Genomic DNA, 27599 nt, shown 5'->3' on the forward strand with positions numbered 1-27599 from the left:
TCCACTGGGGGAGGTTTAGGGTCCCAGGGGCGCAACAAGAGAGCCTCTGAGAAACAAAGACAAGTGTTCCTGACGGAGAGTGCGCACCCACTCAGTCCAGAGAACACAGTCATCTTGTACTAGTACTGGGAGAGTAGAACATCTGCCACTTTTTCACTGATTTCTGAGCCACTGATTTCTGGTCTAACCGTCGGTAACACTAGCTCACTCAGGGAAGGTGCTGAGTGAGCAATAAGCCATCCACGTTTTTCTGGCACATGCCCAGCCTTGCCTGACAATACCAAAGGAGGCTGGCATGGGTGGAAGGGAGGGAGTCGAGAAAAGACCTATCTCAGAATAAAGTCAGAAGAACTATGGTATATGTTGGGCTGGACATTTTAACTTCTTAATCAAAATGCTGTCTTTCAACTTAAAGAGGCTGTGGAATTATCAATTGACCAGGAGTGACCAGGAAAACTCTGGATCATGCTGGTGGGGGAAGTAGTACCACGCTAAACAAATTTTAAATGGACAAGAAGTGTACTGGATGCCCTCCATGTCCCACCCAGATCCCCTTCAGCAGGGCACTGCACACACTCTGCTGTGACGGTCGGCTCGTCGTGGCTCACAACAATCTCCTGCTCTGGAGAACCGCCTTCGGCTGAACAGAAGCCACCTCACCCAGATTACATCACTGCACCACCACCCTCAAATAGACGGTGGCCAATGACAGATTCGAGAGTGCAAAGGTGGGATGTCAAAGGGGGCTTAATTCCGCGGTACAATCTGTGCACCACAGATCCCCACGGACAAGGCTACAGGCAAACTTCAGTCAAGACCACATCCTTACTGAGTTTTGTTCCCCTGTCCTACCTGGCTTCCTTCACTCTCCTTCTAGCAAGACCATCTCAATGAATCACTTGCACAGGAGCCTACAATGCAGGCTCTGCTTTTAGAGACCCTTAACTAAGAGAGTGGGGGACAAAAATAAAGTTGCATTTTTATGATATTGTATCCATTCCAAAATACCTCGATACAAATGCAAAGACAAACTCTTATCTATTGGCCGATCTTCTATGGTCTCATTGCCCGGCCTGTTATCACTTCCCCAGTTCTCCCCAATCCATCGGGTGACTGCACACTAGCTTTTCCCAGGCTCCAGGAAAGAACCAGTCTTTCTGCATTGTCTCGATACACCCACATGCCCTCAGACTGTTCTGCATTTAAAAACAAATTCAATTTCTCGTTTTCCTCTTCATCTTTCTATTTGGTTTTTTCCCCCCCAGGGGAAAAAAATCCCTATATCCTTCATATACGCGAACCTTAGGTAAATGCAAAGGGTTGAAAGTGGATTCCAGACCTCTTCGATGTAATAATATGATCTCCTGCTGGTGGACAGACTCTGGTCAAGGCAGGTAGTATAGTGGAGCCAGGACAGACAGATGGGTCAGGTGCTGCTTCCAAAACATTTCTCAGATGAGCCTGGGGAAAAAAAATCACTAATTACATTAAATAAAAACAAGAAACCATATTGAGGGGAACGCAGCCACTTAGGAATCAAGCCATTTGAAACTGTGACACTTGCTGAGTACATTGACCATCAAAGCAGAAGGCCAGTTCCATGGACGTTAAAGACAGAGCTGAAGTATCGTTTAATTACAGTTGACTTGGAAGAGTTTTTGGGTTTTTTTTTTTTATTATGCTTTCAATGTTTGAGGTTAAAAGCCAAATGTTATAAAAGCAGCTGTGGTAAATGTCATAGTCCTTTACCTCAGAAAGCTATTTATGTCCCCTGGAATGGGGTCGAAATCCTGGAAACCACAGTCACATCTTTCTGGTGATAAATCTGCCTTGGAAATTGTCAGGTTGGGCTTAATACATAAAGGGAACATAAGGTTGGGAGGAAACAGAAGGTGCAGCTGGCAGGGGTGGGAGGTCATGAGATAATAGAGAAATAGTTACACAGGGCTAGAGGCAATGCAAAAGGAGAGCTGGGAGATCAATACTTAGCACTCAAGAGAGGAAATGTACTCAGGATCCACCTCTGTTCTCACTGCGAACCTTAATATGCTACACATCGCCAAGACACTAAACTAAATCCTAAACTCAACCCAGAAATGTCACTTATTTATAGTAATTTCTAGGATAATCTTTTACATACTCCCAGTTAGAAATTCAAGGATCAAGTTTCTGTATATGGCTTCCAAAATTGGTGCCGGTACCTTCCAAAGTTTCTGAGTCCCAGTTTCCATGAGTATCTGAAAGAAAATTTTATTCTTCAGTTTACCATGGTGTGTGTGTATTTTTTTTTTCAAAGTACAGTCCCCTTACTTCAGTATCTGAAGTCAACTTGGGAGCTTATTAAAAATGAACCTTCCAAGCTCAACCAAGATCTAATGCCTCATAGTTCTGCACCTGAAGCCTGGGAAATGCATTCATAACAAGATCTCCAGGGACATCTGAGGGACACGGAGTTCATGAACTATTGAGATGAAGAAGTGAAGACTGGAGGCTTCCCCTACATTTGACCCCAAAGTCAAGAAAGCAAGAGAAGGGACTCTAATCTCCCTAGCCTATCTGCTGTCTCTAGCTCCCAGTGATGCTGTCTTATAAGATACCCAGTGTTTCTGGAACAGCCCACCAAGAGTTAAACAGATCACTTTCCCTCTAGATGCCACTCATAACAATGACTCTTACGTTCTCTGGAGGCAGCTAGAGTTTTACACATTTTCTGAGAAGGAAAACTTCTCTTCGGGACATTATTTAAAATCTCCCATCTAGAATTTCACTTAGAAATATTATTTCATGATATCCCACGTCTGGAAACTCTTTCACCTCTCTTCCATTGCTCTCTGAGTCAAGGCCTGGACAAACTATGTCCTAATTGCATAATTCTATAGTAAGAATTTATTAAGCACCTACCATGTGCCAAAAATGGTATTAAGTGCTATCAAGACAAAAATGGAGACAAAGAACCCTCGCTGTCTGGGACTTAGGGTCTAACAGGAAGAAAAGGCAAGTAAACTGGTCATTATAGCACAGTGTGATCACTGTTGACAGATTGTTAAGGGATCCCAGAAAAAATGGTATCCAAAGCAACCCAGGAATTTTAAGTAAAGTTTCTTGGAAAAGGCCCATGTGAATGTAGAAGCATGAAAAAGAATTTACCTCTTAGGCATGTAGGAGGGTAGATGGCCGGAGGACTTGTCGACATATTCACCCCATATGAACAGGGAAATTTATGCAAATCAGAGGTCAGGGGTAACCCACAGTTCTCCAGGTAGCATACAAAAACAAAACAAAAACAAAAACAAAAACAAACCCTCAAAAAACCTCATGTTCCAATTACTGTATAACAGATCACTCCAAAACATACTGGCTTAAAATAATGATAACGGGGGCACCTGGGTGGCTCAGTTGTTAAGCGTCTGCCTTCGGCCCAGGGCGTGATCCCAGAGTCCTGGGATCAAGCCCCACATCAGGTTCCTCTGCTGGGAGCCTGCTTCTTCCTCTCCCACTCCCCCTGCCTGTGTTCCCTCTCTCGCTGGCTGTCTCTCTCTCTGTCAAATAAATAAATAAAAATCTTTAAAAAATAAAAATTAAAAAAAATAATAACGATTTTATTCTTTCATGGTTTTGGTGGGTCAAGAAAGACTTGTCTTTGCTCCCGGATGTCTATCTGGGGTCTCAGTTGGAAGACTTCGAGGCTGTGGCTGGAATCATTGGAAGGGTCATGCATTCACATGTAGCCGTTGCTGTTCCGTGTCAGCTGGGGACGCTGCCTCCACTCCATGCAGACCTCCCTATGTGATCACTCTGCATGGGATGGTTTGGGCTTCCTCACAGCATGGCAGCTGGGTTCCAAAGGCAAGCATCCCACCAGGAGAGAGCCAGGCAGATGCTATATTCTTTTTATCACCTAGCTTTGGCAGTCACAGAGCATCACTTCTGGTATACACGATTTGTCAGAGAAGTCATAAGCTCCCTGCCCAGATTCAAGGGAAACACATTTTCCCTTTTTGGCATAAGGAATGTTAGTCATGTTATAAAAATAATATGTGGCATGAGATATCTATATCTATATCTATATCTATATCTATATCTATATCTATATCTATATGTATACACATATATACTTGTACAGCCATCTTTGAAAAATATGTCATATCTAGATTACTAATATAAAGAGAATTTTGCAATATCCAGATCAATGTGCCATTCAACACATAAAAATAATAAAACGGAAAATATTAGCAAACATATCTATGTGGCAAAGTACATTATGTACGAAACCCATGCTAAGTCAACTGTCTTGTCTCTGTGCCTTGAAATGCACATGCTGTATCTGTATATACAAATGCTATCTTTCGTGACCCCATCAAATAATATCTTTCAGAGAGTTGAATTTGTAAAAACTCTAAAGAATCATGTGCCCAGCATGTTCTAAAATGTGTTGCAGTAAAACAAAGCAATGATAACCCAGGGTCCAATTTTATAGGTCTCCGGCGAGGAAAATATTGTCATCTCAAGGTCTAGATGCTCGGCCTTCCGGTCTCTTCTCTGATGACCGTGTTGACAAGTTGCCCCGTCCACAATCCACAGACTCACTAATTGAACTGATCTGAACTTTATCACAAAAGGTACTTGGCTCATTTTACAATAGGAAACCAAAAGCCATAATCACACAAGTAGCCACAGTTCACATTGTGCTCTGCACCGAACAGGATGATTTGCACGTAGCCGGCCTGTACTCTTTTACACCCAAACAGAAACTTGCAAGAAAAGACCATCACAGCTTTGGCTGTCAGTGCACTGTTCCCCTCCATTCACCCCGAAAGTTTAAACTGAATGCCTGCCTGCCAGCTTTTTGTCTGCCATGCCGCTGTTACACGGACACACACTTCATACCTGATTCGGTGAGGGAGGGCAGACAGACACCACTGAAGAACGGGGAGGTCCCACGGCTTACCCTTTAAGGTTGCCAAGATCCTATTGCACCTGAGTAATCACTGATGTGACCTGTGAAGTGTGACCCAGCACTGAATGGTCATGGACTGCGTGTTAAACTTTAGCGCTAATCCTAAAGTGTGGGTTAGGGGATTTAAAGCTAGAAGTTTCTAATCTAAAGGGCACGAAAGCATCATATTGATCTACCAGACGATGTCAAGAAACAACTATATGGCCCACAGATGTTTGTAACCAGTGAAGGATTAAGAAGGAGAAGAATTTCTCTGAAGTCCAACCTCTTTAAATCTTTGAAATTTCCCAGGGTAGCTAAGACAATAACCCTCGTTCTCAATAGTTATAATAGTAATAACTGTAACGACAAAATGTCATTTAGACATAAAGCTAAGACACTTTGGCAGTTCTGTGGTTGGTGTTTTTTAAGAAGTATGACCACTTGGAACATTAGCGCATTAGAAACTGGACCCCAAAGTGACAGATTGAGGCATAGAGAAAGATATTAAGGAAAACTGTGGCTTTTACAGAAGCCAAATGCCAAAAACATCTATTTCTCTCATCTCTAGTGAATATTTTAGGCATTTTTAAACATTAAAAAGATTATGAATAAACAGCTACAGATGGGCCCAAGCAAAGAGTCACAATATTATCACTTATAAAAGTCTTCGACCTTTACATGTACTGTTTTGAAGCTAGCCCCAGAAGTCATCTTGCTGATGGTTAAAATGATTGCTATGTAACAGAATGAACGTTCTTCATGTGCAAGGAGTTTACCAGCCTGTGGGGCAGTGAACAGGTGTCTCCTACAGTTCCACTGCCAAAACCCGGCCTACTCAGTGAGATTCAGTAATGAAAACAGTGCTGGTCTCTATCTAGTCCCAGCTTGAATGATCCAGCTAAATGCTCAAATATTTAAGGTTGTATTCTCCCTTGTTGTTCTCCAAGATGGTACCTGGGTATATAGCAAGTATGGCTTATATGGCCTTGTGGCAGTGTAAGGGAAGGAAAATGAAGTTCTCAAATTTCCGGTGTCTCTGAAGACTCTATGCTATAAAGCGTTGATCTCTGCCTTTCCCTGCACTGACACCAAGCCAGTGTGAGACTGGCCTTTGGAGGGGGGAAGAGCTAACACTCATGCATACACCATGGATGAAGTCCACAGTTCTAACCATTTATCTGAGGTCCTGTTGCCTCTTACCCCTGAAAGACCCTTAGCTCTCTTGGTTCTGTTGCAACCCCTCCCCAGGGTATTCGGGAATATTACCTCTGCCTTTGAGCATACAACGTGGGGAACTGGGAGCTCTGTCCAGGCTCATCCATTTTTCTGCCTTTTGCCTCTGTACCATTGCTCCCCAGCCTCATGGCAAGTAACAGTGAGTTGAAGGCTAAAGTTCTCACAGGAAAAGAGAGCTTCCTCTGACTTTTTCCCAGGAAACTGGCACAGTAGACCTTATGTCCTCAGAGGTTCACTGCTTCTCTGGATATTTCTAAAGCTACCCTGACATGTTGAGATCCAGTCTCAAAGGGTTTCGTCAAAGAATACAAATACACTTACTTTTTATTCTCACTTACCTACTGTTTCTCTCCCCATAATCCACCCAAATAATCAAGTCCATTAGGCCTGGATTTTGATGTGTTATAAAATTCCTTTCTCAACACCATCTAGCTTTCAAAACTATTGTTTTGCTATGGTGGTTTTAAAAGAAATATTAGCATTGAAACTCAACACTGAAGGATTTACCTTGAAACCTTTAAAAATTTCTGAGAAAGGTGCCTCAGAATCTGTATTATTTATTTCTTTTTTAAGTTCATGAGGTGATTCCAACACAGGGCCAGGGCCGACACTCATTAAGCACAGGCCCTCCTTCCCTGAAACAGAAGCCTCCTGGATCTAGAGGTAGGGAGCTACAAGGAAACACATTTTAAGAGGATAATTAGACATCTAATATTTATACAACAGAATCTCCATTAATCTCCATATTAGCATAGAAAGATACCTGGAATTACATTCACACCTAATACTAATTACTGCTCTTTAAGGCTGGTGAAATTTGGAATGGGTATTTTTGCTCTTGTCTTACTTTTCAACATTGCTTGTTCTTTTCCTAATTAATATTTATCATTTAGAAAATAAAAATACAAAATATGAAGAAGAGCACATTCATAAAGATAATCAAAACACTGATTAAGGAAAGGCTGAAGGCAATCAATAACGAGGGAATAAATAGTTAAATCAACAATGGTATATCCAACCAATGGAGTATTACGCAGCCATTAAAAATGATTATTATTTATTTATTTATTTATTTTAATTTATTTATGTGACAGAGAGACAGCCAGCGAGAGAGGGAACACAAGCAGGGGGAGTGGGAGAGGAAGAAGCAGGCTCCCAGCCGAGGAGCCCAGAATGCCGGGACCATGCCCTGAGCCGAAGGCAGACGCTTAACGACTGTGCTACCCAGGCGCCCCTTTTTATTTCTTTTTTTAAAGATTTTTAATGTATTTATTTGAGAGAGAGAGCATGAGCAGGGTGGAGGGGCCGAGGAAGAAGGAAAAGCAGACTCCCCACTGAACAGGGAACCTGATGCAGGACTCAATCCCAGGACCCTGGGATCATGACCTGAGCCAAGAGCAGCCTCTTAACTTATGGAGCCACCCAGGGGCCCCAAAAATGATCATTATGAATTTCTATGTAACAGCATGGAAGATGTTTATATTACAATGTTAAGCAAAACAATGTGAGTAGAAATTATGGGTAAGGCTTCTTTATAGAAGCATGAAAGCACAAATATTATTTTTATGCCCCATTGCTTAATATCTTAATTATTACTTCTCCTCTCCCAAAGTTTTAATTAAATTGGAACTTCTTCAAGATTTCAAAATCATGAATCCCCAAAGGTGCAAAATCGACTGTCCTGTGAGGTAAGAATGAATTATTTGAAAACATCTCTCACCAGAGCCAGTCAAAGTACATGATGGCTGCAGTCACCCCTTTGACAAATACAGATGTGGTTAAATTGATTCATTTCTAGAAGCTCTAAGGAATGTGGGAGCTCCTTTGCAAATAAGGAAGAAAAAAGAAAAATGGGAGAAAGTCAGGAGAACCGCAAACACTTTCTTTTGTACAGTGGGTGAAATCTTCCAGGACAGCAGTTTAGACAAATCTTGGTTCCTCTGTGGACTTGCATTCATCTGGAACTTGTATTCATTGAAATAACTGATTATGTCAGTAACATGAAATTAAATGCCGAGCTGGAGAAACTTACACAAAATTCCCAGGTGCCTTAGGCAGCAGAAATAGAGAAGGAGTTTATCCTGCAGACTTAGTGTGGGCCAGCGGAGCTTATGTAGTTGGGGGTAGAAAGAGGGCAGCATCCTAGATGTGCGGCCCCTCCTATTCACAGGATGAATAGAAGAGTAAGGAATGTGGCCTGGGGCGAAAAGAGAAAAAAAATTGGACAAATGAGTAAAAAGTAAATGAAAAGATATGAGAGATGACGTGAGTGAGGACAGTCTGAGGTTAGAAAAGCTTAGGGCAGGAGGAAGGCAACGTCTAGGTTCAATCAGGGTGGGAGGTAAATTGAAGACAAAATTAAAAGAAAAACAACTTCATTACCTGCTTCTATAAACTTGGTTTAGAGCTATTAAATGTAACTTCTGTCATCCTCATTTAGAGTTATTACATCAAGTTTCTATTTCTACCAACTGCTAGGTTCATAGAGGGGGCCACTTACAGGTGTTGTGAACCCCAATACCCGTAACAGTCCCAACAGGCCCCTCTCCTCACAGGCATCTAGTAACTTGTCTGCACAAGTGATCTGGTTGTAACCATGGCTAGGATCTGGTCATCTTCCTGGTACTCTTGCCCTGCAGGCACACAGTCTGAAGAAGTGATGGTTTTTTCCTTATTCATTATAATTCATTCGACAAATATACGTTGAAGTCTCACCACGTCTAGGCACTATTCTCGTACACTAGATACAGTGAAGAACAAGACAAACAGGTTCTTGTTCTCATGGCGCTCATGTGTTAGCAGGAAAGAGAAACAATGAACAAGCAAACAAACAAATCTGACAAGGGCTATTTTCATAATTCTCAGAAGTAGAACTTTGGAAGATTTCACCTTAAAGCTTGTTTGTAAAGGACATAGTCAACCATAGTGGTCACGCTATGCTCTTTGATGGCTGTATCCTGAGTGGGTTCGTGTATGTGAGTGTGAGTCCATGCGTGTGTGTGTATTCAGCTATCATAACAGATTCATTACTTTGCTATGAGTTGCGACACCATCACCCCATATCATACAAAACCTACGCCAGCTTTTCTTTTTTTTTTTTTTTTTTTTAAAGATTTTATTTATTTATTTGACAGAGAGAGACAGCCAGCGAGAGACGGAACACAAGCAGGGGGAGTGGGAGAGGAAGAAGCAGGCTCATAGCGGAGGAGCCTGATGTGGGGCTCGATCCCATAACGCTGGGATCACGCCCTGAGCCGAAGGCAGACGCTTAACCGCTGTGCCACCCAGGCGCCCCATACGCCAGCTTTTCTGATTAGCAATGTATCAGGCACTAGAAGAGACACAGTGTGGAATGCCAGGGAAGCAGGATATATCTCTGTCTGCCACACACTTAGGGTCTAATGGTGGAAACAGGCAAGTACATATATAATGAAAGTAGAAGAAAAAAATGTAAATCCTAGAAGAGAGATGGTGTTCAACTGTTATAAAAGTATCCAGGCCCACAGTGGTCAAATGACTTGACCAAGGTCACACAGCTTCTCAGGGAAATAGCTAGATGTCCAGCCACTATTTTTCCCACAGAACCTCAGAAAATGTCAAACTGACACAGAATCAGCATCTTTCAACAAGCCCTAAATAGGATTATTCCCTCCTACAGGGTTTCCTCCCTGACTAGAAATCCAAGTTTAACAGTCAGTAGCTAGAACCGCAAATTGAAATTTAATAGGACTGGATTCTGCTGGGAAATTCGGTGAATCCTTCACTTCTGTCTCTATTTCTCCCTCCGTACCATGAGGCAAACAAGATAGAAGTCAATCCTCCATCCTGTGGGGAGGAAAGAGGAAGAAAACTAACAGTTTCTGACCTCTTCTTTTACACATGGCCCCACGTTAGACCCCATATTACATGTGTCATTGAATCCTCACGACATCCTGGTGTGGCAGAAATTACCCCCATTTTGTAGATAAGTACATGAGTTAAAAGAGGTTAAGAACCTTGCCCAAGGTCACACAGCTGCGCTAGAGCCAGGATTCAAAAGCAATCTGTCTGCTCCTCACCCCTGTGCCAAGCAGCCACCCACTAGAATAATTTGAGCTCCTTATTAAAAAGATACTATATGGGTCCAAAACATTATCAGCCATGTGAAAAGCCTTGCTATAATTGTGGATAAAAAGCCTTCGGTGGAATTTTAATTTTAGGACTTAAACACTAAGATAATATGTTTTATAAATATACAATTTAAAATAATTTCTCTTCAAGTAAATTGTATTTTTAAGAGGTTTCCTGTAATTATAGCCACAAAAAGAACACAGACAGAATTATATACCCTCTAAGGTGAAAGAAGAGCATAAAGAGAAAATTGCTCTGCATGAAGAAGCCAGCGTGTTAAATAGTCACACACACCAATGATACTATGCACAAGCCAACTTCTCCCCCTCCTCTCCCCCTCCTGCCGACCTCCTGCCGTTCTGTATCAGTGCTCATCTACCCAGCTCTTCTCACTTCCTTTTACAACCTAGTACCCCTATTTTTTGTTCCTTCTACACTCCTACTTTAAGGCCTAGAGTATCAGAGGATAAAGAACACTTGAAGGCCTGAATAAACACAAGCCATTCCAAGCTGTGTAGCTATGAGCTGGTGATTTTAACCCCCTGAGACTCAGTTTCCTCAGTTGTAGGTAGAAAACATGATCCCTACCTCTCTGTTGTCAGATGATGGGGACAGGGAGCGGGATACTTCTATGGTATCTATGGCTCAGGGAATGTTTTCCCCTCTCAAAACCACATTCTGAAGGAAGAGCCAAGAATACTGGGTATGTCATACCCACTTTCTGGTGCCCACCCTGCTTATCCTCAGCCTTCCATAGTGGGGAAAGAAGGTGGCCAGTTTTTATAGGAGGAACACTTGTTTGTTTCTCTTAAAATTGGCAAAGGCAACTCTGGGAAACTGTCTACCTGAGCAAACTTCAGCTTGTTGAAGATGTTTAGTGGGCTTTGCTCACAGAAGCCAACTAGCCCTAGCTCTGACACTTGGTCGCCGTGTGACCTTGGACTGAGGGGCTTACTCTGCTTGGATGTCAATCTGTAACTTGGAAATAAAACCACTACTGGCCTAGCCTCCCTCGTAGGGAAGATGTGATCTCTGGCGGCATCAGGGATATGAAGGCACAGCCGATGCATCAGTTATGACTTTAAAATGATTGGAACTGCCTGGAAAAAAAAAATCAGGAGAGTAGAACATGGATTTGTTTCCACTGCTGGAAAGCAAATTACTTGTGCCCCTGAAGGCAAAAAGTAAGTCAGAATTCAATTTCTTAATAAAACAGATGACTTCTAACCCTTTTCTCACATCTATGTTAGTATTGGTTCTCCAAAGACAGTCTGAAACTCACTTCATAATTCATCCTCTCTACTTTTCTTTTATATGACTCTGATCAATGCAGCTAACGTAATTTCTAAATCCATACAGCAAATAAAAATTACACTCCAATCATACCTTACCATATACAAGAACCTTAAAGTCAGAGAGTATCTTATTCATCTTCTCATCCCCAGTATTTAGCACCGTACAAAAACAGAAGCTCAATAAATAACTGCTGAATGAGGGACTAAATGAAAATCCATATATATATATATATATATATATATATATATATATATATATATATATATATACACACACACACACACACACATGCGTGTGTGTGTGTGTGCGTGTGTGCATGTGAGTATGAAATGCATTTGGTAAAATGTATATCCTGAACAATTTTTCAGAATAATTAGACATTTGAAGTCTATCCAAGACTGAACCTTCATTTCTCATAGAACTTGTGTGAGCATTTAATACAAATATAAGAAAGATCTTATCAGAATCAAGATTTTTCATTAGGTACATTCAAGGCACTTATAGAGAAGGAAACATTAGTCTCATTGCTTACTCTAGCATGCTTCAGCTTTTCAGGCCTGAGTTTCACTCCCTGCAAACAGTGTCAAAATATACAGACCTTGGGAGAGGAGCTAATACCACTACAGCCACTGTCTGTGGGGTATTATAATACCACCAACTATCCAGCAGGTCAGCTTAGAACTCAGGTCCCTAACAAGTATAAGGACTTCACGCTTGAAACTTTAATACTCTTACGAAGATGGAATGAATAATGTCAATGCCAGGCCAGAAAGGCCATAGTATACAACTTTTATAATGCTCAAACCCAGCCTCTGTTTCATGGAATGCTGCCTTGTAGGCTGTATGTGGATAGAGATGTAGCCCTCACTGGGCCCATCTGAAAAGCCCGTTGTCTATGTAGTGGAGGATGCTAGCTGTATAGATCTGGCCACCTCTGCATTGGAAAATCTCCCTAGCAGGTTACTTTTGTTGCTTTTTTTTTTTTTTCCCCACTAGCACACCTGGCTACTACATCCCCAGATTTAAAGGTGGCATCCAGCTTCATCAGGAGTTTTGCACACTTAAATGAGACCCACATTGCTGAGTAGGAGTGGGGGGCTATTCTGTGACACCCACCAGTTCAGCCAACTTGCAGTCAGGCAACCTGCATGGCCCAAGTACTTTGGACCCACCAAGGCTGGGACCATGAGCTAGAAAACCAATCCCACCTGCTTAAATTTGTAACTTCACTTTTTTACTTTTATTTTTAACTTACCGATGCATGGATAAAATTGTGTTATACTCAATTCTGTCTCCTAGTTTCTGTTTCCTTCTCCCATTTCTCTACTAAAAAAGTAAATTGAATAGTCCATTATGTCACAGAAGGAAGATACCAGTTCCCAGCTCTCACTTGTGAACCGTAACATGTGAGTCGGATGCCCTGTTTTTGAGGGAATGTGGGCAGGGGAGAATCAAGAGAATGCACATCTTATAGTCCCTGAGTAGGTAGCCTTCTGCTTATGTAAATATAACAGGATCCCAAGTCCTTTTGTGCAACACTCAGGTTTGCAAAGAAAATCTAGCTACTTTATGTGTTTTTATGATTGATTTAATCTTCCTAAGATCATTGCTTGATGGTAATGATAGAGGTGTAAGGATGGGGCTTGGGGGGCAGGGTCCTTTATCCCAACAGAAACAGTTCATTAGAAACACTTCATGAACATTTGTAATTGAGTTTTCCTTCATAAGAACTTCTACCAGTAATTATTTTTCTATTAAGATATTAAGATTTTACCGCTGCAAATCTAACCTTCTTTTACTTACTCTTTTATTTTTATTTATTTATTTTTAAAGATTTTATTTATTTATTCGACAGAGAGAGAGACAGCCAGCAAGAGAGGGAACACAAGCAGGGGGGAGTGGGAGAGGAAGAAGCAGGCTCCCAGCAGAGGAGCCCGATGCGGGGGCTCGATCCCAGGACTCCGGGATCACACCCTGAGCCGAAGGCAGATACGTAACGACTGAGCCACCCAGGCGCCCCTTACTTACTCTTTTAAAGCCTTCATTTACTTCATTTCATAACAACTGCGTCTTGCAGATGGATACAGACCATGAAAGTATTATATTGATTGTAATTGTAATTGCAAAGCTTTCTCTCTTAGTGCAGAGAGGCTACTACTAAAACGAACAAAACATAGGCTATTCATCTTTGTCTAGATTTGAGGTGGGCAAATAAAAGACACATGAACATCTTAAAACAAACAACTTCTTTTACTACAATAATAATTTCACCTTTTCAAATGATTAAAGATTTAGAAGTAGATGCTCTTCTTCAAGCTGCCCTATCAGTGTAGAGATTGGTAATATTCACCCTTTCTTAACTGCTGATGCTCTCGCACTGAACTAAGCTACATACTCCCTCACTTTTGGCCTCAGGCTCTTCCCCAGAATTACTCTTTCCAAGTCCTATTCCCTCACAGTCCTGCTTGCCCTCAGATAAGATGATTAGCTAATCCATGTCATGTTAATATACTACTCCAACAACAACAACAAAAATAGGTGACTTGTAACAACAGCCTTACCTGGGTTTCTACTCTGGCTGAGATGGAGTAACAGGGACTGGATTTATTCTCCCACCTGAAACAATTAAAAAAAAAATCCAGATAAAATACGTGAAACTAGTTTTCAAGACAGTGGTCATCAGGCAACAAAATACAATTACCCCTGAAAGATGGAAAACAAGAGAAGTGTGTCCTATAACAGCGGCAGCTTGCTCCCTGCAGTAATTTTCTAGGCCATGGTACAAGGAGGGAGGCTCCAAGTAGAACACACCAGCCTCCCTGAGCTGGAGAAATTAAGCTGTGGGTCCAGGGAGACCGAATAGCTAGAGTTACAGGACAGACATCAGAGAAGGAAAAATGACACCCAGAGAGAACTGGGGAGCTCTGCAAATGGTGCCTCCTTAGCTGCGTACTAAATCAGCACATTCATGTGAGGGAACTATCCAAAGATAGGGAAAGAATTACCTAAGGGAAGAAAAGTAAATGTGCCTAGTACTCAGTGCCAGGAACAGTGCCCCATCCCTTCATCCAGCTCCTTCAGCCAAACTAGAACTCTTCATAACTGGGCATTTTGTAGAGTATTCAGAGGATTTTGCCTTACTCGTGGGGAAAATTAATTCCACTCTAAATACAGCCTATTCCCACCTAAGAAACCTTAAAAGCAAGACCCAATAAGATCAAACTGTTTAAAAGTAACTTAACCATGTTCCAGAACAAAATTCAAGAATATTTATAGGCATAGAAAAATATCTGGCACTCGACAAGGTAAAATTCAGTGTCTAATATACGAACAAAACTTACCAGATGTGCAAAAATCAGATAAATATGACACCTAGTGAAAAGGAAGGTCAGTCAAGCCAAAGTGACTCAGAAATGACACAGATGATAGAATTAGTAGGCAAGAACACTAAAACAGTTATTATAACGGTATGCCACATATTCAGGGAGCTAGACTATGTGGTAGACGAGATTCCAAAGATAACAAAAAATGATTTGAATCAAAATTCTAGAGATGAAACTGTGAGTGATGAAAGATAAGCTGGATGGGATCAAGAGAAGATTGCACATTACAGAAGAAAAAATTAGTAAACTTACATAGTCACAGAAAATATTAATAATAATAATAATAATAATAATAATGAATGAAAAAAGAGAAAGAACAGAGCATCAATGAGCTGTGGGAAACTTTCAAAAGGCCTGATATATGTAACTGGAGTTCCAGAAGTAGTGGAAGGGGTGGAGACAGAAAAAATATTTGGCCCAAAATTTTCCAAATTCAATGAAAATGATAAACCCACAAATTCAAGCTCAAAAATCTCCAAGCACAATATGAAGAAACCTACACCAAAGCACACTGTGATCAAATGGCTGGAAAATTGTTTTAGAAATTTGCCTCTCCCCTAAGGAAATTGCTTTCTTATAGTCCCTTTTAATGCACCTGGAGGTAGAAAGATGTCCTTATTCCTCTTCATCACTTCTGGACCATTCTTTCTCATATTTCTCTTAAAATATTCTTGACTTTGAATTTTATGTTATCACAGTAAATTACCCTCTACCCTTCATTATTTGTCATCTACTGCCCATGGGTTACTCTCTGTCCTTAATATTTTTAGCTCTTGGTTCACTGTCCCTCTCCCCAAGATTTCTATTGTACCATTTCTTAGCAATGTCAATATATGAATAAATGATCTAACACTTTGCTCAGTTCCTTGACCACCTCTGTATTATAAATTATGTCCTCCACTGCTTCAGTGGTCCTGCCTAGAACTCATCATTACAATAAATCACCCCTTCCCTTTATGCACCTATTCCTGGCCTTGCTTCGTATTTCACCAAGAATAGATTTTCCACAGATTTCCCCCCAAATACATCTAACTACCTACCAGCATCAGAACCATCTACTCTTCATTCACTAAAAGAAGTGAGCCATTCATATAGTCCCTTCCTTGTGTATCTAAGTCCATCTCTCTCTTAAGGACTTACTCTAGTTGTTCTCCCCTCTCTTTTCTGTACCATTGATGGTTCCCTCTCTACTAGACCATTCCCTTCAATTTGTAAACATGCTGTTATTACATCTACTTGAATAAACAAACAATAACAACAACTCACCCCCGCCACACCTTCTCATTAAAAAAAAAAAGCCATTTTCCATAATTGAGGTAACTTCTTATTCTGTTAATTGGTAATTAAAGGGAAAGAATTAAGCTTTTAGGAAAAAGTATGATCCATTCTCAGTTGATGAAAAAAGCTCTCTTTACCAAAAAAAAAAAAAAAAAAGCCAACTAAAAACGTAGAGGAAAACAATAAATTTGAAAATCATCATCTAAAGTTCTCCAATTAAATAATTGATTTAGGTATTAGATGAAATATAGAAACAGAATTTCCACATGGTGCCAAAATATCACTGCACAGATTGTTTGCTAATTGCAATGGGGAAACTGTGCCTTTATAAATAGAAATATCTGTTGGGCTACAACCCTAACCAAATAATACAGAAAAATAGAAATTTAGTATCACCAGACAACCCCATATTAATGTCTCCTAATGAAATGCAAAATGAAGTGCACAACGTCACCCATGAAATATTACTGACAAAAGTATTTAACCTAATCTAATCAAGACTTTAAACTTGTAAGCAGGATATTTTATATACTTCATGGGTGATGTGTACCCTATACTGCATTTCATTAAAAGGTAGAGATAGATACACATGTATATATATATATATATATATATATTAAAGATGTTATTGATTTTTTTGAGAGAGAGCAACAATGAGCATGAGCAAGGGATCAGGGGGTGGGGGGAGAGGGAGAGGGAGAAGCAGACTCTCCACTGAGCAGGGAGCCCAATGCAGGCCTCGATCCCAAGACCCTGGGGTCATGACCTGATCCGAAGGCAGATGCTTAACTGACTGAGCCACCCAGGCACCCTACATATATGTATTAGAATTAAAACAAAAACAAAAACAAAAAAACAAACAACAAAAAAAACCCACCCCACTACTTTTTCTGAACCCCACCTCCCCTTTTGTTCACTGATCTTTTTTGTTGCAAGACTTGAAACATCATATATAATTGCCGGTGTCAATTCCTCCCTTCTAATCCTCCCTTGAACTACTTACAATCAGACTTTCACACCCCAACATGCCACCCAAACTAGCCTTAATATAGTCAGTCACCCATGTCTTCCCCATTGCTAAAACCAATGATCAATTCTCAGTCCACAGCACACTTGATATAGCACTGAGGTCTGGCCACACCTTCTTCTTGATGTCCTTTCTTCTCTTGGGCTCAAACGTCATATTCCTCTCTCACTGGTAGTTCATTATCAGTCTCTTTTCCAGACTCCTTATCTTTCCTGGACCTGGTTTCTGGAATACTTCAAGCTTCAATCTTTGATCTCTTATTGTATGCACACACTTCCTTGGTGATATCATTCTGTCTCCTGGCTTTTACTACCATCTCTACACTGTGTGTTCCACATGACCCCTCTCTCCTAAACTCTAGAATCATCTCTCTCAACTTCATCATAAACTCCAATCACACAGCCTACTTAAATTATCCCTTTATGTGTCTACTATTCACCTCAGGCCTTACACGGTCCACAACTGAACTCTTTTTTTTTTTTTTAAGATTTTATTTATTTATTCGACAGGATAGAGACAGCCAGCGAGAGAGGGAACACAAGCAGGGGGAGTGGGAGAGGAAGAAGCAGGCTCATAGCGGAGGAGCCTGATGTGGGGCTCGATCCCATAACGCCGGGATCACGCCCTGAGCCGAAGGCAGACGCTTAACCGCTGTGCCACCCAGGCGCCCCCACAACTGAACTCATAATCTTCCTTCTCAAAACCTATGTTAGAAGGTGGAGGAGGGTCAATAATGTATCCTCCAGCCTGAGAAGGCACTTTAAGACTGAAAGATGAAGCAAGCAGCTCCACATCGTTTACATGCAGTTTTATTCAGGGTAACTTCCTGAGGGGGAGGGGATTGGGCAGACAAACAATCCTGACACAATGCAACTATTCTCTGCCACACCCAGACTTTAACCCCACCTTTTATAGAGTGAGGGGTATGGTGGTGAGGTCACAGGGTAGTTATCTAAGATGGGGTCTTCTGTGTACCAGCCACCTCTACTAGTTACCTAAAGTGGGGGCTTCTCTACATCACTTAGGGAAGATCAGAACAAGTTGTCTCACATTCTGGTCAGGGCACACCCTAACCTCCACAGGGCCTAGGGCATGTAGCCCTGAGGGAAGTCATTGCACTGGCATAAACAAGAGGAAGGGCCAAAGATGGAGTCAGTGCTGTCAGCACTCCTACACCTGTGTCATCTACACATTTTCGCATCTTAACTGCCAGTGATTCCATTCTTTTAGTTGTTCCAACCCATAAGCTTGGCTTCACGTTTACTCCTTTTTCTTTCACTCTATATCTAATCCAGTCCTGTTGGTTCTACTTTCAGAATATACCCAAAATCCAACTATTTCTCACTTTTGTCCAAGCAGCCATAGCCTCCCAATCAGGGAGTCAGTCATGAAATGTCTCCCCGCTTCCACTCATCCAGTCCTGCTCTACTACTCTCATCATAGGTTTTAAAAGGATCACTCAACAGCTTCGTCTGGTCAGAACAGAATTCTTCTCTATCCTATAAGACTCAACAAGATCTGATCCCCACTATGTCAACTCTTCGACCTCAATTCCTAATATTCCTAATATTTCCCCCTAAGTCACTCTGTTCAGGCACACAGGCCCTTTGCTTTTCCTGGTGTATTCTGGAGAATGAGCTAAACTAAGACCACCAATGATTCACAGGTCTTTATGTCTGTCCTATCCACAAACACCAGCTTTTCCTCACCATACTCCAATAGAAAACTTCTTCCTTGAAATGTACCATGGGTTAGTAGAGAATTTTACTGTTAAAAGACCTTCAATCACGCATTCATTCTACAAACGTTCGCTAGTCACTTTAGCTCAAATCCTTAGTGGGTACAGATAGATGAGACGAGGTGCTTCCCTTTGAGTCAAGTGGGGAGAAACAAACACAGAAGATAATTACGACACGAAGTGGTGGATATGGAGAGATTTCAAGGTATTATAAGAATACAGAGGAGTACTTTAATTTGGCTAAGGAGGATCAGGTATGACTTTGCAAAAGCGATTATGTCAGAGGAGTTGGAGTCTTTTCACCATTGAAACGAGTGACCTTAGACATGCTGCAGAAAATCCCTGACATCAATTTGCCCCTCGGTAAATCTGGGACGTTAAAACTTACCTCACAGGTTTGTTTTGAATGTCAATAAAAATGATACATGCTTGTTAAAGTGTCGTGGGAGTGTTACCTCTGGTTATATTAGTTATATTATCCTTCTCTGGCCTCTTGCTCACCACCATCCACACAGAAGCAAGTACTTTAGAAAGTGCAGTATCCGTTCAGACAGCTTCAAGCATCTGAAGAAATGAACTTATTAGCTCAGTATCTAAAATTCAATATCTTGAAAAACTTAAGTGCTTCTTATTTTTGTTCTAGCCTTATGCATCTTTTTGATATTTTGTTGAGGGCAATGCTATCACGTTCATCTACACAACCCTAGTCAATATGCATTGATTTGTGTTCTAATATTCATGAAACAAAGGCTCGGCTCAAAAGCAATCCTCTGGTTTTGGGTCTATTTTATGCCACAAATGAACAGCTAATAGAGCTATAGTTACTGACGGCTACATCAGAGAGAACGCTAATGCACCAGCCTGACAGACTATAAGGGAACTTGGAAGTAACATAATTCACATAAAATCCTCTTAGCAATTAATTTTCCCCCTAACATGTATCTGGAACCCAGTGTGTAGACTGATAAACTGGGTAATATTGGGAGAGGGAAAGGAACTCATTGATAAGATTTCTGTGCTTTATCATCAAACACAGCACTGACCTCTGGTTTCCCCCCATAAAGTGCCAGATATCTCCTATTGCTTTTTAAGATAATTAGTAGGGGAAAATGTCTTAGGGAAAAAAAGCCCTCTGAATTGGGTGTTGTGGTGGTTTTAAAAACAGTCACAAATTCTTTGATACTGCTCCAACAGGAGGGGAGATCTCTATTACCTTCCCTTGAATATGGGCAGACCTGTGACAGCTTTGGCCAAGGAGAGTAGAAGTGACATTTTGTGATTTCCGAGGTCACCTCGCAAAAGGCCACGCAGCTCTATCGGGGTCGCAGAACTCTCACTCTCCTTATGCTCCCTTCCGGGATGCTCCCACTCGGGACCCAGCCACCTCACTATGAGAAGTGCAGTCCACATGGAGAGGCCACGTGTCCGTGTTCCTGTCAACAGCTCCAGCTGAGCCCAGCCCTTACATCATCCTGGCCCATGCATCAGACATGTGAGTGAGAAGTTTCCAAATAATTCCAGCCCCCATTCATTTGAGCCATTGCTCAGCCCTGTGAATCTTCCCAGCTGAGGCCGCAGACTTTGTGGAGCACGGACAAAGCATCTCCATTATGTATTCTGAATTTTTGATTCACAGTTGTTATTTTACACTACTACATTTTGGGATACTTTGTTTTGCTACCCTAAATAACTGGAAATGGTGGTTCATAAATGCCATCAATGAGAACAATTAAAATATCTAGCAATTAAGATGACCAAAAGAGATGAATGTGTTTTTTCCATACTGGAAACTACACAGAGCTCATCAGAACAGATAAAAAGGTTTCTGGACGTGGAAAGCTGGACTCAGTACCTAGAAAATTTTTCAGTGAGATGCTGGGACAATTCATAGTGGGATTTTGTTTTGTTTTTTCGTTTTTTGGTAAAATAGTTTTATCCTCTGTCAAAACGCAAACCAACACAGTGCAGGGGGTGAGGGGAGGCCACACAGTATAGCCTGTCTTTTATAGAGAGAGGATGAGATTTAAAAGCCTCACCCCACTGTTTACCCAGCTGAGAAAAAAAATCCTAATACCCACTTAGAAATATCTCTTGTAATATTAAAACAAAACTATTTCCAGGGCCCATCTAGCTCTGCTCCTGCACAGAAAGGGTTAAACTTCAATATTTGATCTCAGGGTCACAGAGTGGGGTGGTAAGGAAAGGCAGATTGGGAAAGGGAGGTGGGGCGGTGCTAAAAAACAGAGGGACAAACCACCATATCTAAGGCCCTCCAGAATATCCAGAAGCAAGTTGGGGGAGGGTACCTGTTAGACTGAGAAATCAGTGCTGTACCCCAAGATTGTCTCACTCCTGTCCCCAGTCCCTGATGCTCTGGGGTGATCTGTCCTTTCAGACACCACTGTGAGGTCCCAATATCAGGATCCATCTTTTCAGCTCACTACCCCGCTTTTAAGGTCCCCTCTAACAGGGAGCAGCCCCGTCCCCAAATGAGCGTGAAGAAAGCTGGGGGATCCTTTCTGGGAGGAGGGTATTTCAAGGGTGAGCCACTTTTGGGGTCCCCTTTCAATCCCTGACCAGACAGTAAATGTGGTGCTGCCTCGTCCTTGGAAAGCCTTGTCCTTGGAAACCTGGTCTACATTCAGGGCCTTGAGCTTGGACTCCATTTCCCTTGATTTCCTTTGGGCCAGAACCTGGATGTGACTAGAGACGTGTTTGCGAGTTTGGGTCCTCCCTGTTCTCAGCTTGATGTAGCAGGCGATCAGTTCATTCCAACCATACATCTTGCCTTCATCAGAAAGGATGATTTTCTGCCAGCTACGTGGTGGGTACACGGCCAGGGCCCCCTGGAAGCTCAGCTTGATGTCCAGACTCCGCACAGCTGCTGCATCTGAGCCACCATCTCCCCCAACCCCTCGCTGCCGACGGTGCCCTCCTCACTTCTTGTCCAGCCACTGCCATCGTCCAGAGGGGCCCCAGCCCAGGCCAACCGGCCTGGGCTGGGGAATTACAGGCGGGTGAGGCACTGCACAACTGATAGTATTTTAACTGTATTTGCTAACTTACCAGTCAAGTCTGAGAGATTGTTTTTATTGTCCTGTCTCATCAGTCCCGTTCTCTAGCGATGGGAGAAATAAATGGGAAAGCAAAACTGCGGGTGAATGGGCTTGTTTCTGTTAACTACAGCAACCCTAATGTTACAAAATGACTTAACAGAAATAATAGCATGGGCTTTTCTCAATGTCATAGAGAAGATGCAAACTCTAAGTTTTGAAATTTCAGATCTTAATCCATGTTAAAAGATCAAGACTGCAAAAATATAAAACTAAATAATATTTATAACTGCCAAAATCTTCATCTTTTTTAATGAATAAAATATCTTTTGTTAAGACTTCCTCATAACCCCAATTTAACTCAGTGTTTTTTTCTAAAAGATGGAGTTTCATTACTAATTAACCTTCACAAAAACAGAAGGTATTCCTTTTGCACCAAAGGTTGTAATTTTCCATAGCTTTGACTTTCGTTTAATACACCGTAAAGAACATGTTTTTGCTGAATTTTAAAATGCTACCATTCTGGGGCGCCTGGGTGGCACAGCGGTTGAGCGTCTGCCTTCGGCTCAGGGCGTGATCCTGGAGTTCTGGGATCGAGCCCCACGTCAGGCTCTTCCTCTGGGAGCCTGCTTCTTCCTCTCCCACTCCCCCTGCTTGTGTTCGCTCTCGCTGGCTGACTCTCTGTGTCAAATAAATAAATAAAATCTTAAAAAAAATAAAATAAAATAAAAATAAAATGCTACCATTCTGGGAGGTAAAGAACTGAGTGCTAAGTGAAATGCGAAACCGTAGTCTTCCTAGGAAATGTATTTCTCTGAGAAAAAATTAAAATGTGCCAAATATATCTCTACAAAGAAAGAAGGACATTCTTACTGATGTCTACTCCAGGAATAACCTCCTGGGGAAAATTTTGAAAAGATTTGCGCATTTTAAACGTCCTGAACTAAATTAGTTAATTAAAAATATGGGTGAGCAAAGTCCACTGCGGTTAAAGGGAGAAGAATAGTCAGCAATCATTTATCACAGTGCCCCGTTTCAAGGATTTCAAGATACCTGATTAACAGCGGCAATTCTCATTTAGATTCGTTATCTGATGGACCAGAGTTGTTATTGATCTAACAGTTGACCTCACTGCAGGCTTAGGGTGTGACAATAATAATCTCTCCGTACAGTACGCCTGCAGTCATTGACAGCTTGAGTAATGATTAGATGAAACACATGATTAAATAGCTAATTCCTAAAAACTCTCATTCCATTTCTATTGACGCCTCAGCTTTTCCACAGGCTTCATATCCTACTTTTCTATCCTTCTTTATTTCCTCCTCTCCTCTTCTAAAATGATCTATGGAAGTTTTGAAAAGGACGTTTTATTAGAGTTAAAATTGTTAGTCAGGAAAACTCTTCCTGTACCCTCTTAGATTGGGTGACTGGGGGCATGCAAATTTAACTGACAAAAGACAATCAACCGGAGAACAGGAATACAGATGTATTCGTATTTTGCATGCCTAGAAGTTTTCAGAAAAAAGTTAGATGATAGGATTTGTTCACCATTTTAACAAAGGAAAGGGGGTTAGGCTTTGAGGAACAATAAATTGTAGGAAAGTGACTAAGAAACGTCTGAGGAAAACGAATGGAATAGAAGTGTCATCGCAGTAAGGTTTGTGAGGACTCATCTCAGTGTGACTGCTGTGAACGAGCTGTTCTCTTTTTCCTGGTACAGGGGAGGGAGACACCTTCACAGAGTAATTTATGCCCTGCTTTTAGGCCCATCAGCAGAAGGCAAAAAAAAAAAAAACCCTCTTCCTGATCTCTTGATTCTCAACTGCCTTCAATTCAAAATAATCCTTAGGCCAAAGTGGCATCTTTGGGGGTGACATATTCTGGACCCCTTCAAAATTCTTACTTTTATTTCAACGTATCTTAAGGATAGTGACTAAGAGTGTCTCCTACATCCACCATATAAAGTGGTAATTTTACACAAGGGGGCAAAACCTGACCAAATATGAGATTTAAAATACTATAATTTTCATAAAGAATGGAATACAGACATAAAATCAATGCTTCAGAATTTTTTCTACTAAAAATGCATGAAATGTCTGAAAGCAATGGGCTTGAGCTGCGTGAACACAACGCTAAAACATCTGGAGAAGAGGGGCGCCTGGTTGGCACAGCGGTTAAGCGTCTGCCTTCGGCTCAGGGCATGACCCTGGCATTGTGGGATCGAGCCCCATATCAGGCTCCTCCGCTATGAGCCTGCTTCTTCCTCTCCCACTCCCCCTGCTTGTGTTCCCTCTCTCGCTGGCTGTCTCTATCCTGTCAAATAAATAAATAAAATCTTTAAAAAACAAACAAACAAAAAAAACATCTGGAGAAGAAGTGGAAGATACAAGCAAGTATCCAGATACCTCGGCTACACAAAATTCAGCTATCCAGATGTTTGTTTTCCCCCAACCAACCAGAGATGATTGACAGAATTCCTTTCTATGTGTGGATATGAACATCCCTCATCTGCTCTTATTTTAACAATGGACCACACCCCCTTCAGAGGGGCTCTACTCTGTTTCCCTGACCCAACTTCTTTTCTTCTTTCAAACGTGTAACGTATTTTTTGAAAGCACAAATGAAAGAAAAAAACAGTAAATTGCCTGTATCTTCTTATTTTATAGTAAAGTAACTGTAGAACAATGGCTGGGTGGTTCGAATTTTCTTTGCAGCATCTAGCACACCAGGTGCAGTCAATAAACATTAAGCCATCAAATAAATCAGAATTCCAAAATGCGGTCTGCATCGAAGAATACATTATAGTCAGCTGCTTTTGCAGCAGGGTGAATTTCAGGAAAAGATCCAATTGATTGGCTTTTCTCAAATATTAATGTGCAACCAATATCCCTGGGGATGTTGTTAAAATGCAGATTATGATTCAATAGGTCTGGGGTGGGGCCCAATACATTGCATTTCTATGGAATACCCAGGTTACACTAAAGTTGCTGATACACAGCTGAGTAGCAAGCAGACTGATCATTGGCAAGGGAAAAGACCAAATCTGCCCCTTCATCCACTCTAAAGAGTATCTATTTTAAATAGTAGTCCAAATACATTTAATTATCAAAGGAATTTTTTTTTTTAGAGAGATGGGGGGTTGGTAATGGGCAGATGAAGAGGGAGAGAGAGAATCTTAAGCGGGCTCCAAGCCCATTGTGGAGCCAAAGCGGGGCTCATACTCAAGACCCTGAGATCATGACCTGAGCCGAAATCAAGAGTGGGACGCTTAACTGACTAAGCCATCCAGGCACCCCATCAAAGGAATTTTTTAAAAAATAAAACCATTTTATTGAGTCTAAATATTTTTAAATAATAAACCATCAAGATATCAAAAAAGAAACTTTTAAAACAGAATCTATAATCTAAATTTAAAAAGGCTGGGATGCCTGGGTGGCTTAGTCGGTTAAGCCTCTGCCTTTGGCTCAAGTGCTGGGATCGAGTCCCACATTGGGCTTCTTGCTCAGTGGAGAGCCTGCTTCTCCCTCTGCCTGCTGCTCCCCCTGCGTCCTCTCTCTCTCTGTCATTCTCTGACAAATAAATAAATAAAATATTTTAAAATAAATAAATAAATAATTTAAAAGGACTATTTACCTACGGGGGAAAATGGCTTGCAAACTACTAGTGAGATCAGAATTAGCAGGAGGAAAGAGCAGAAGAAAAGAAAAAACTTGGTTTAAAGCTAGATGTACAAACACAAACCAGTAGTTACTTTTGTACAGGTCTTATAACAAAAAAAAGTCAGTCTTTTAATCCTACTTGTAACAAGAAAAATTAAATTATAAATAAGTTACATCTTCGAGGGTAGAATAGTAAACGTCATGAATGCATCCATGATTTCAATAGACTAATAGATTGGATTGTCTGTTGTGAGAAAATCCTTATGATTCAGAATTATATAAAGTGTTTTCTTAAATTGTTTCCTTTACCACTCTACCTAAATCATCAAGAAGTATTTGAAACAGAAAAAAAGTCATTAATTCAATCAACATTGAACTCACTTGGAAAACAGTGCTAGGTGCTCTCTGGGATTGCAGTGCTGATCCCACGTGCATTCTAGCGGGAATCTTGCAGGCTAATAGGGAGAAAATACACATACACAAATAACTACAATATGAATTCAAAGTGTAATTGCCATGATAAATATGCAAATAATGAGTTTCAGAAATTCAGAAGAAGCATAAGCAGAATTGTGGTTGGACAAAAACTGCTTCTCAGAGTTTCTTGAAATGAAATACCTGCAGTGAGCACTTGATTTTCTGAAAAGACTCCCAGATCCCATTATTTAATGATCATGAGAACTCTCATTTTGTATATCTCTTCCAATTCAGACTAAAATGGATCCCCATTTGATGAAAAGACCAAGACAACGTTCCAACAGTACTAACATTTCCCCAAATGAATACCTGCAGTACTGAGTTCCAGCTTTCCATACATGTCCGCAACCACTAGTGTGCTGGGGGGAGGGGGGCATGGCTACAATTTGTAGCATTTACTGATTTCTGTGCTGTAAATATGCTCACCATAACTGATTCTAGGCTACTATGGTGAGTTCACTGAAACCCACACACAGTCAGCCACACACATACCTGCTGCCATTTAGTAGTGAAGAAGGATGCAGGCTGGGTGTAAATTCTGGTTCTGCTGTGCAAACTTTGGTAAGTTACTCAACCTGTCTGGACTTCACTTTTTCTTTTCTAAAGAGGGAATAATAATAAGATCTGACTGTTGTAAAGAATAAATAAATATGTGAAAAAATTAACATGTGAATGTTTACCACTCAGTGATGACTGTTGTTAGCGGTAACAATTCTATTGAAAATTAATCTCTGGGCAAGTCTCTAATGACAGTCTTTACTCACAAGGTCTTTCCACAAAGTTTTTGCAATATCTTTTTACAAGTAAACCTACCAGTCATCTCCTCCTGGACACTGTTAAGACTCTGAATCTTAAAGTAAGATGGTCTGCATAGTCATAAAAATACTCGTTCTCTGGACCACTATATGAATATTCTGAAAGATTTAGCAAACATATTCATTCAGTATTGAGTCTAAGAAACCTTCACTTGAACAAGTTTTGGCAACGATGTGGAGAAAAAGGAACTGTCTTGCATTGTCAGTGGGAATGCAAACTGGTGCAGCCACTCTGGAAAACAGCAGGGAGGTTCCTCAAAAAGTTAAAAATAGAACTACCCTATGATCCAATAAGCCCACTACTGGGTATTTAGCCAAAAAATACAAAAACACCAATTCACAGGGATACATGCACCCCTGTATTTATTGCAGCATTATTTACAATAGCCAAATTTGGAAGCAGCCAAGTGTCCATCAGTAGATGAATGGATAAAAAAAATATATATGTAATAGAATATTATTTGGCCATAAAAAATAAGTCTTTGCAACATGCTAAGCAAAATAAGTCAGTTAGAGAAAGACAAACACCACGTGATTTCACTCATATGTGGAATTTAAGAAACAAACGAGCAAAGGAAAAAGAAGACA

General features: G+C 41.0%; 1 long non-coding RNA gene across 1 annotated transcript; it reads right to left on the reverse strand.

Moving 5' to 3' along the window:
- Window positions 1–1345: 1345 nt before the first annotated feature.
- On the reverse strand, window positions 1346–26161 carry LOC123788472 (uncharacterized). Its single transcript, XR_006778511.2, has 3 exons — window positions 26101–26161; window positions 14143–14197; window positions 1346–1461 (listed from the first exon to the last, which is right to left on the reverse strand). It is a non-coding gene; the product is annotated as an uncharacterized LOC123788472 (long non-coding RNA).
- Between the last annotated feature and the right edge of the window lie 1438 nt (window positions 26162–27599).

Source organism: Ursus americanus, chromosome 20 (genome assembly GCF_024610735.1).
Source record: "Ursus americanus isolate L20-20 chromosome 20, mUrsAme1.1.p, whole genome shotgun sequence".
In the NCBI taxonomy this organism is placed as follows: Eukaryota; Metazoa; Chordata; class Mammalia; order Carnivora; family Ursidae; genus Ursus; species Ursus americanus.